This window comes from Bidens hawaiensis, unplaced genomic scaffold (genome assembly GCF_021521415.1).
Source record: "Bidens hawaiensis isolate Kalapana, Puna unplaced genomic scaffold, B.hawaiensis_p1.1 tig00018766_1, whole genome shotgun sequence".
NCBI lineage: Eukaryota > Viridiplantae > Streptophyta > Magnoliopsida > Asterales > Asteraceae > Bidens > Bidens hawaiensis.
Window position 1 is genome coordinate 303,261 of NW_027492850.1, and position 10,621 is coordinate 313,881.

Below are 10,621 nucleotides of genomic sequence, written 5' to 3' on the forward strand. Positions count from 1 at the left end.
TAAAACTAACTGGTAATACCTCGTTTTTTACGTGCCACAATTATATGAGTCTTAGCATACTTTTTTTCCGCATATTTTATTTCACCTTTCACCCCATCATAATATCAAATAACTTGCAAATTCAAAGAAATTGATTTCAGTTTGAAACAAATTAGGTTTGAATAGAGAATTGATTTCCTTCTTGCCAACTTGATTTTAGTCATATCTTATCCTCAAAAGATCGTTTAGAATTTCTTTATTCATTACCTCTGTAGTTATTTAATATATTTTGTTAGCCCGTGTAATACATTAGGGTTTCTAAGTAGTAAATGGATATATGAAAACCCCAAGTAAGAACTTAATAGAGAATTTTGGCCAAACGATTCTTTCTATGAATATAAGTTTATAATTTTATGCGTCTATATAAAATACACTCTAAAGCCTAAAGTATTCATTTAATACGCATAAAATAGCCTTACTTTTAACATATAGTATATTTCGAATTGATTTTTGGGTGATCACAATTAGACATTTAGACCGTTCTTGCCTCCATTCAACCCAAACAAAGTCTCAAACCATACGTTAGGTCTAATTGTGAAGAGGTCTATTTATAGTTCATTGAATTAGTAGTTATCCGAGACTCAGTAAAAACAAAAATATTTAGGTGCGCTTTAGATCCCAAATTTAAACATTTCATAATATTCTTTTTTATTTTTATTTTTTGTGTCTAACGGTCATTTGTTGACTATCAACAGCTAATTCATTAAGCAAGTATAACCTGAAGAACACTACATGACTGCCATAGCCGAAAAGACATAGTGGTGTGATTAGATTTTGAACTTGGTGGTGTCTTTGTTGGATCTAGAAAGTGGGTGCACGTCACTGAAAATTTGTTATGACAGAAAGAAAGTCTTCAGGCTTCTAGTGGTTAGATGAGCAAACACAAGGTGAAGACAAATGATAGTGGGTGCATGCCACGAATTAGGGTTGTTTCGATGTTGAATAGTATTAATGCAAATGGTCAGAATAACGAAGTCCGCCATCGACTTGGAGAGGAGGTGAGGAATATATAAGAGAGATCTAGTCTTTTAAGCGAGCTTAGCAAGTTTTTTCATTAATATAACTTTTAACTTTTAAATGGTCCCAAGGTTTTATATTAAAATTTTTTTAATAATAGAGATTCTTTTGGTTATTTCACATGCAGCTAACGAAAAAAGCTTGGCATGTATTTTTGTTTTTTATCTAAATATATTAAATTATTATATATAACTGTTTACATGTGAAAATATTATTAAATAATTTATTAATTCGATATGTGTAACACATGAATTATCAGCCAAGAAAACCTAAACAAGTAAATTGGTAAACATAAAATGATCGAAACGTGTGAACTATTTATTTTTATTATTATTATTATTATTATTGTTATTATTATTATTATTATTATTATTATTATTATTATTATTATCTACTCTGGTATGGTCTGGTACGTTCTGGTGGATGTGAGTCGGTCACGTCGAAGGACAAACGCAAAAACTTAGCAGTAGCCTCAACGGCATTATACATACATATATATATATATATGTATATATATATATATCACTAGCGTAACGTCGACGATGATGCTTATTACCTTCACACTTCAATTGCTATATTATATCTCAATCGTTTATTGTTATCTGTACCTGGGTTAGTAACTATGGCGGATAAGCTTATGCACGCGGTTCAGTACGATTCCTATCTTAAGGTATAAATGGTTTCCGTTAAACCTATGAGTTTATATGATCGTGTAGATATTGATATTATATATGCACTGTTTGAGACTCTGTGTTTGTAAAACGTTTGAATCTCTAGCTGCTTAGTCTAACTGAATAAACTGATAAAGAGGAGGGTTAAAAATTACGACTCAGTTTCAAGATTAAGGGAAAATGTTAAAGAAACTTGAAGAGTTTTGTTTAATACTTTAATTTAATCTAGTTTGATTTAACCAGTAGAGATAATGCTAGTAATAGATTATATTTGAGACAAGTGTTTGAGTAGGTTTAGTATAGTTTGCAAGTATAATAGGGTGCAAACGAGATGAGCCGAGCCTGAGCTCGGCTCGTTTAACTTACACAAGGCTCGAGCTTGTCTCGTTTCGGCTCGTGAGCAAATTTTCAAGCTCGAGCTTGACTCGTTTACTATTTATCAATTATTTTTCATATAACTATAATTATTTTTTAATTTTTCATATTTTTTTTCTATATAATTTTATGTATAACATAATATACGTTATTAATTATTTTTATTTATTTTTTCATAACATTATATGTATATTAATTAAGAATGATTAAATATTAAATATAATATTCTAAAATTTTAAAAAATTAAACATATGCTAGACTCGTTTAGGCTTGTGAGCATACTCGAGCTTGATAAGTGAAGCTCGGCCTCGGGCTCGATTAAGCTCGGCTCGATCGAGCTTTTTAATGAGCCGATCTCGAGTAGTTTGCGAGTATCTTGGCTCGTTTGCACCCTTATTAAATAGATGGCCTTGGCCCATTCAAAAAAAATAGATGGCCTTGGTAATTGTAAAGCGTGGTTTTGATCTTAATAATTAATAAAACATAAAAGAGTCATGTCCCGGAGTTGGGTCACGAAACCCGCCTGTTTATGTGTACTCGATCCAATTAAGTCCAACAAAAGAGGAAGTTGTTTCACTTTTTAATTGGTTAGACCATCCCCAATAATTTTTTGTTCAAACCATCCACATCACTGCCACATCATCTTTCTTAAAAACCATCTTTTTTACTCCAACAATACATCTTCTCAAACCAATCTTTACATTTACACATCATCACTTACTTTTACATTTATTTTAAATAAGAATTTCACAATACTATATAATATTTATTTTTTATAATTTTTACTTAAATAAATAGCAATATAATAAAATTTTAGAAAAAAGTAGATTAATTAAAATATAACAAATAGATAAACAAAAAAATTACATAATTTAAAATGTCAATTAGTAAATCGATAATAAAATTGTTAAAAAATAAATAATAATATCAAATTAAGCATTGTAAAATCGATAATAAAACCATTAAAAAATCAACCGTTAAAAAATTTAACCGTTAAACTAGTCGTTACGTAAAAAATACACAAACAAAAAGACATTATTTTTGAAATAAATATAAAAAATATGTATATATGTATAATATTGTAATATATTTTATAAATATAAATATGGATATATATATATGTGTGTGTATAGAAAGAAAGATGTGATGCTTGGGGACCACAATAGTTGGTTTTTGTTGGTTTGAAAAACCAAACCTCAAACCTTGGTTTGTAGTTTGAACCAACCTCTCCAATGGTTTAGATGGTTTTTAGCATGGTTTGAACCTAGAAAAACTAACCATTGGAGGTGCTCTTATAAATACACAAAAATTTAGATTTATGTGCAGAAGAAACATGATTAGGTGGAATTGATTTGAGCTTTAGTGTAATTTATCAACCAATTAGTGGTTGATCAATGAATATGAACTTTTGTTGCTAAATTGTTGTTTTTTATTGACTATGAAACTCTAGATAGCAAGGGGAAGTTAACATGTAATTGAGATGGTTTTAATATGTAAATCTTATGATTCCTTTCAAAATCATCATTTTGTATTAGTAAAATAATCAGATGGTTCATAATTATAATACATTTGGATAATAAAAGTTCCAAACCGAACAATCGTTAACTCGCAAACCACCAAAACTGAATCACTTGGATCTCAAACCAGTCTACTTGTAATCGGTTTCAGTGGTTTATTAACACCCCTAATTAGCCTGCATGATGCAACTTAAACTCTAGTATATTTCCTAACATAAATTTAGCACACCCTTTTCTTTTGTATAGCATGTTGAAGTTCCTATTCCTAAGCCGAGTAAAGGTGAACTTCTTTTAAAACTCGAGGCGACTAGCATAAATCCGGTCGATTGGAAGATACAGAAAGGCATGCTGCGCCCTCTTTCCCACCCAAATTCCCTTGGATACCAGGTGAACACATATGTTAATCAAACCACATTACTTACTCATATGGCACCTTACATCCTCACACAATTTAGTTCTTTAAATCTAGAATCCCTTGTATTTTTATTGCAACAGCCACTGATGTATCGGGAGAGGTAGTCGATATCGGACAGGGAGTAAATAATTTCAAAGTTGGTGATAAAGTTGTGTCCATGCTTAATGTTTTTGTAAGTTACTTGTTTGTACTGTGTTATACTTATTTGTTTCTTATGATTATCTATTAACTTTCAAAAACTCACAGAAAGGCGGAGGACTATCTGAGTATGCTGTAGGTAGTGAAAAACTAACCGTCTTGAGACCGCCCGAGGTATCAGCAGCTGAAGGTGCTGGGCTACCCACAGCCGGTCTTACAGCACTCCAAGCCCTCACCTACCACGGTGGCATCACCCTAGACAAAAGCGGTCCCACCACTAACATCCTCGTCACCGCAGCCTCAGGAGGCGTTGGCCAATACGCAGTCCAGCTGGCAAAGCTAGGAAACAACCACGTGACCGCCACCTGTGGGGCCCGCAACATTGACCTAGTTAAAGGCCTAGGTGCTGACGAGGTTATCGATTACAAGACCCCACAAGGTGCAGCCCTAAAAGGCCCGTCGGATAAGAAATATGATGTGGTGGTCCATTGTGCCACCCCTACTCCTTAGTCTACTTTCGAGCCGAATCTTAGCCCGAACGGGAAGGTTGTAGACGTAGCCCCGGACTCGCGCGCCTTTTGGACCGCTTTTGTGAAGAAAGTCACTTTCTCGAAGAAGAAACTAGTCCCTCGATTCTTTTGTATCCAAAGGCTAAGAACTTGGAGTACCTAGTTGGGTTGGTGAAGGAAGGAAAACTGAAAACTATTATCGACTCGAAGTATCCTTTAAGCAAGGCTGAAGAGGCTTGGGCCAAAAGCATTGGTGGGCATGCTACTGGTAAGATTATTGTTGAGCCTTAGTTGAAATGTTGGATTTGTAATATTGTTGATGTGCATTATTTGTATTATAATATGGTTAGTTTGTTATGTTCATTGTGCAACTTAAATCTCATTCATTATTTGCAGCAAATTTGTAATATTTCTTGTATTATAATCAGTAGAGGTGTGAGGTGGTGAAATGTTCTCATTTTTTAGATTAGATGATGGGCAGTGAGTTGGTGAAATGTTCTCTTTTTTTTTTAAATTTGTAATGTTCTCATTGTTTAATTAATATATTGCAGTGTTCGATGATGGGCTAAAATGGATAAGACTTTTAAATGAATTGAAACGAGTTGGTTGAGCGTACACCTAACAACCAATGATTATAAGTTCTTTTTAAGAAATTGATTAATTTGGGTAGTTTTTTTCGCTTTGACCACTTGCCACCATTGACGACACCAATGACTCATTTGTGGCCTTGATCATAGTTCATAACCCAATGACTCAATTGTGACCTTTTGATCACAAGTTCATAGCCGTTGTTGTCACGACAACATTTAGTGGCGAAGCTTGGGCATATACGTCGAGAGGGTCGGGCTTAATGTGTATTAAAAAAATCATAAACTAGAGGGGGGCGAAGCTTGGACATATACGCCGAGGGGGTCGGACTCAATATGTATTAAAAAAATCATAAACTACAGGGGGCGGACTCAAAATTTCAGTCAGAAACGGGTAATTTTACATAATGTATAAAAATTTTCTGTCGAAAAAGGATAAATTTACACTACCGAGCGAAAAAACGGAGGGGCCGGGCTCAAAATTTCAGTCGTGAACGAGAAAATTTAACACTATGTATAAAAATTTCTGGTCGAGAAAGGATAAATTTACACTACCGAGCGAAAAACGGAGGGGGGGCTAAAAATTTTGGTCGGAAGGGGTAAATTTACACTATTTATAAAAATTTCCGACCGAAAAAAGATAAATTTACACCACCGAGCGAAAAAACGGAGGGGGCCGAGGCCACTCTGGCCCCCAACTAAGCTACGCCACTGGCTACCAGTGGCTTCTCTATCGTCACCATCATTAGCTCCATTGCAGCCAACTCCATAATTGTCGTCACCTCCATCGTTGCCCCTACATCACCACCACAACCACCGGCTCTGTCTGAAATTGCCAGTATGTATCATAAAAACCAAGATTGCCGACATGTACCATAATAGCAAATATGGTGGGCGAATCATGTTGGTACTCTTTTCTAAAATGGTTATAAAACAACTCTTTTGACCCGATTTGATCCGGTTTACCAGACTAGACACGTCTTAGACATTTTAACGTGTTTGGCCCATTTTATTATTGTTTCTCATTTATTAAAATAGACTTGAGTTAAATTGGATACTCAAGTTGGATCCCCACTTGTGACACTTTGGGTGGATATTTGCCTTGCGATGTTATCAATTCTAATCCAGAACTCACCCAGGTTTTCATCCCACCGTGTGTTATGCAAGAGAGTTTTGCTCTTGTCGTTGCTCAACGACTGTCAATTGGCAGCCGACGGTATGGTTTCCCGGTGGAACGCCCAAGCTAGACTCTATAGTCAGCGTGCCCGGTTAAGAGAACATAGTTTGGTCGGAGTGGGGAACGGGACTCAAATTGAGAAGTGCGGTGGCCTAACACACAAGAAATTCGCCGTTCCAAAAAAACTTTTAGTTATTTACAATATGTTTTATGTTAAAATGAGGGGAAAGTCGCAAAATAGTCATTTCGATCAAAAAAAAGTTTCTAAAATTGACACCAAATTTATTTTACCAAACCATAGTCATGTTTGATTTCAATCAAGCTGAAACAACAATATCAACTCCGTAAGCTTAGACGACTAGGATTTAGCCTAAACTTTTGGGGGAGATGGATAGGAAAGCATCGGCTAATCCTGCACTTTTTGGATGTTGGCTAGGCCTTAGACCACGCTTTTAGGGACAACTAAATATTAATATCTATTTTTGATATGCCTTTCTCTCTAATTGTTTGGATGGTGGCCTCGCAATGCTTATCATGATTTTCAAAGTCGGCGGCAACTAAGCCTTAGACGTCTCAACCTAACCGGCATAGCTTATGTGATCCTTTTGGTTGGCTGAAATTAGAAATGACTAGTATTTGGTATGCTAAGAGAGGTTGACTGTTTTGAAAAAAAAATGGTCAAAATAACTATTTTTGTAATTTTCCGTTATTACATAAATAATAATCAAGTACAAATGTACAATAAGGTTGGTCGACTAATTGTAAATTGGTCAAAACAAATCAGTTTAGGCGGGGTCTTTTTAACACGAACTCATACCATTAGATTTTTTTTTAAGTTTAATAAAACGGTATACCTTTTTACGAACATTTTACCTTTATTAGAAAACATATTTTGTTTCTTTTGATTAACATCTTTTGACCGTTTTAGTTTACCCAACATTTACAGACCATAAATTGTATTGTGAAACTTGGTTTTCAAACTATAAACCAAACAATATAAATCTAACTCGGATAGACCGGCTGATTTAGCTCGGTTTAGGTAGTTCGGTCGGTTTAAAATTTTTTTAACATTCCTAAGATTTGTGTTAAGTGCAGTTGTTTGTCGTGTTCACGAGTTAGTCATACTTAAGAGAGATGTGAGAGGTCACATTATCAAGTATTTTGGCACACAATGGCAAGTCTTGTCAAGTTAAGAGTCTTGTTGACATTCTCATTGATCGAGGGTGTGGATGCAGGATAAAAGACTCGAGATGAAGCTTTGGCGATACAAAATATGGGCAATGTTCCTGCATCTACCATCTTGCCACGTCACTTTTCTATCTTGCTTTGTCTTCCTCTCCACCTTTTTTTTGGTTTTGGGGGGGGGGGGGGGGGGGTCTTCTATCACCTTCATGATTCACACAATGTATCACCGTATCTCTTTATCACCTCAATTCTCTCTCATTGCCACATCACACGTCCTCATCCGCACCCCATTCTAAGAAGAGACTTAGAGCTTTTGGGAAACAATGGATGAATTTGTTGTTAGGATTAGGATAAAAAGTAGAACAAAATTTGCGGTGCAAACACAAGTGCATGGCATGAACAAAAACAAAAAAAGATGTAATTGCAATGCAATGAGAAAAGTCGATATAGAGGGATGAGAAAAAGCAACTTGCAATGGCAATAAAAAGGTTGCATAATCATGTTATAAGAAACTATGGTAAAAAGGAAAAGGGGAAAAATCATAGTGCCACAAAGACGATAAGAAACTATGGTAAGAAGGAAAAGGGAAAAAATCATACTGCCACAACGACAATGAGATCAGTGGCACACAACTAAGTGTCACGACAATGCTAACTAATTAACTATGTTGTAATAAATAGTAAGAAAAAAAACTAAATGGCATCCCTATGGCCAAAACAAAATAAGAACAAATGAACAATGATGATATCATGAACAAGAAAAGGTCAGAAACATCAAAAATCAAAAGGCTATAAGCAATTAAACATCAACAATTAGATTAAAATATTGCGTGATCTAACACCATGTCAAATAACAAAAAATCAATAAGTGTTTTATTATTATAAACTTCTTATTTGTTTATTTGTTTGTAAGTTACAAATAAAATAATTCATAATAAAAAAAACCGACTAACTTAATGAATGATATATTAAAAGCTTTTTAATAACCATAAAGCACATTTACACGACATTGTTTTGCGCCTTTGGCCGTTTCCATGCTCCTTAATCCCTTCAGCTGTAAATGTACCATGAACTCGGGGGTAATATTGTAATTAGCAAAAAGTGTGTTGAATACTTTTCCCCTCAACCAATCAAATTCTCGAATTTTTTAAAAGCTGATATTTAATCTCTTAAATAGTATAAATATTTAATTAATAACTTAATATATATCCATTGCTCTACAATATATTTACAAATGACCTTTAACTTAGGGCGGATTGTAGAATCAGTCTCTTATGTTTCAATTATATCACTTTACTACACAATCTTATGTAGTGAACATCATTGTGTTAAGGAGTAAAGACATGTGGTAAACTAGTAGTAACTCTCTCTATAGTTTAATTACAATTTTTTTATTTCATATAAAGTATATATTAATTATAAACAAATTAGAATTGTCTAATTACTGAATATAGAGTTATATATTAAATTTGATTATTCAGACAAATTGTAGTTATATCTTAACGTTCATAACCGAATTGATTTTTACTGATAACCGATAAAACCGGTGGTTCGGTTAATGTAATTTTGAAAACCGCCAATTTGGGGGCAGATTTGGTTAAAGATAAATCTAAACCCGCCATAACCGAACCACCCACTTATTTAACCAACAATAGGGATGAGCTCGGAATGGTACCGGTACTGATCCCGGAATTCGGAAATATTTGGTACCAGTACCGAAATGTTCGGTTCGGTACCTGTATTTCATGCAAAATTCAGAAAATACCAGTACTGTACTGAACCGTACCATTACCGAACACTCAAAACTTACTACCAATTAGGTGCCAGTACCATAAAAATGTGCATCCCTAACCGACAATATGTTTAGGATTAACTTCCACCAAACACATTGTCGGATATACCATTTTGATGTTTTTGGTTCAACGTTTGGTATCGAGTTAACTTGAATTTCATGGTTAGATTATAATGACGTTTTTTTTAATATTTGATGTTAATATTATGGATTATATATTTTGTTGGTTTATGTCATGTATTTTTTTTTTGGCAATATTCATTAGTTTGTACCAAAAGGTTTAAGCCCAGTTACATTGTATTGGTTATTATTAACTGTAACCGGCCCATTTTATAACCTTCAAAACCGATTAACCTAAACCGTCATAACGGAATCGGTTATGGTTATAATTATCCATTAACCGACATATTAATTATGGTTATGTTTTTGACCTTAACAATCCCAAATCAACCTATACACACCCCCACTATTTATTACTATTTATCTTATAATTTAAAAAAAACACAAGCAATTTCACATCAAATTATGAACACAAAATGTGCCAAACAATCGGTTTATTCATTATTTTCCAATTTTCAATTGTTAAACTTACTTTTTTTTTAAAAAAACATGATGAATCTAGGGAGAGATGCATGTATAAAGCCTTGTAACAATAGTTAGTAAGTCAAAATTTAAAAAAATAGGTGAAGCGTAGTGTTAAATTAGTGACAACTTCCGGCATGTAACCTTTAATAAAAACTTGGTTTATTTTTGTATTCTGGTTGATTTGTTTAACCCATTTAGCTAAACATATTGACCCGTCAATCTATTTAATTAAACATTTTGAGCCACTAACATGCCTCATTTATCCAATTCTTAAAACACCAACCTGATTTACACATTTACAAATTGATTACTATTTATCAACGCGTTTAACACATTCAGATAAACGGGTTAAAACACGTCGTATATAATATTTTGCTTGCTAGTTTCACAACCCACAAACCGTCAACCCGACATGATTTACACCCCCTAGCTCACGTTCAAACGTGCGAATCACGTTACAACTTAACAAAATCAACCAAACCCGAATAAATAACTTTCGGGGCAAACTCATGAAAACCAAAAAACCAATGGGATAATATCATCAACACACCCATAGTTGACGATACCGAATTGTATTGTTCACAAAATAATATTATTCAATAATATTATTCAATT

The 10,621-nt window shown here is 34.0% G+C and overlaps 1 pseudogene across 1 annotated transcript in view; it reads left to right on the plus strand.

The window, feature by feature from the left end:
* Positions 1–5,068, plus strand: part of LOC143557002 (chloroplast envelope quinone oxidoreductase homolog) — a 66,139-nt pseudogene extending 61,071 nt beyond the window's left edge. The window contains exons 3-4 of the transcript XR_013139492.1: positions 4,115–4,206; positions 4,281–5,068. The product of XR_013139492.1 is annotated as a chloroplast envelope quinone oxidoreductase homolog (transcript). The remainder of the gene's footprint in view (positions 1–4,114; positions 4,207–4,280) is intronic.
* The last annotated feature ends 5,553 nt before the right edge of the window (positions 5,069–10,621 follow it).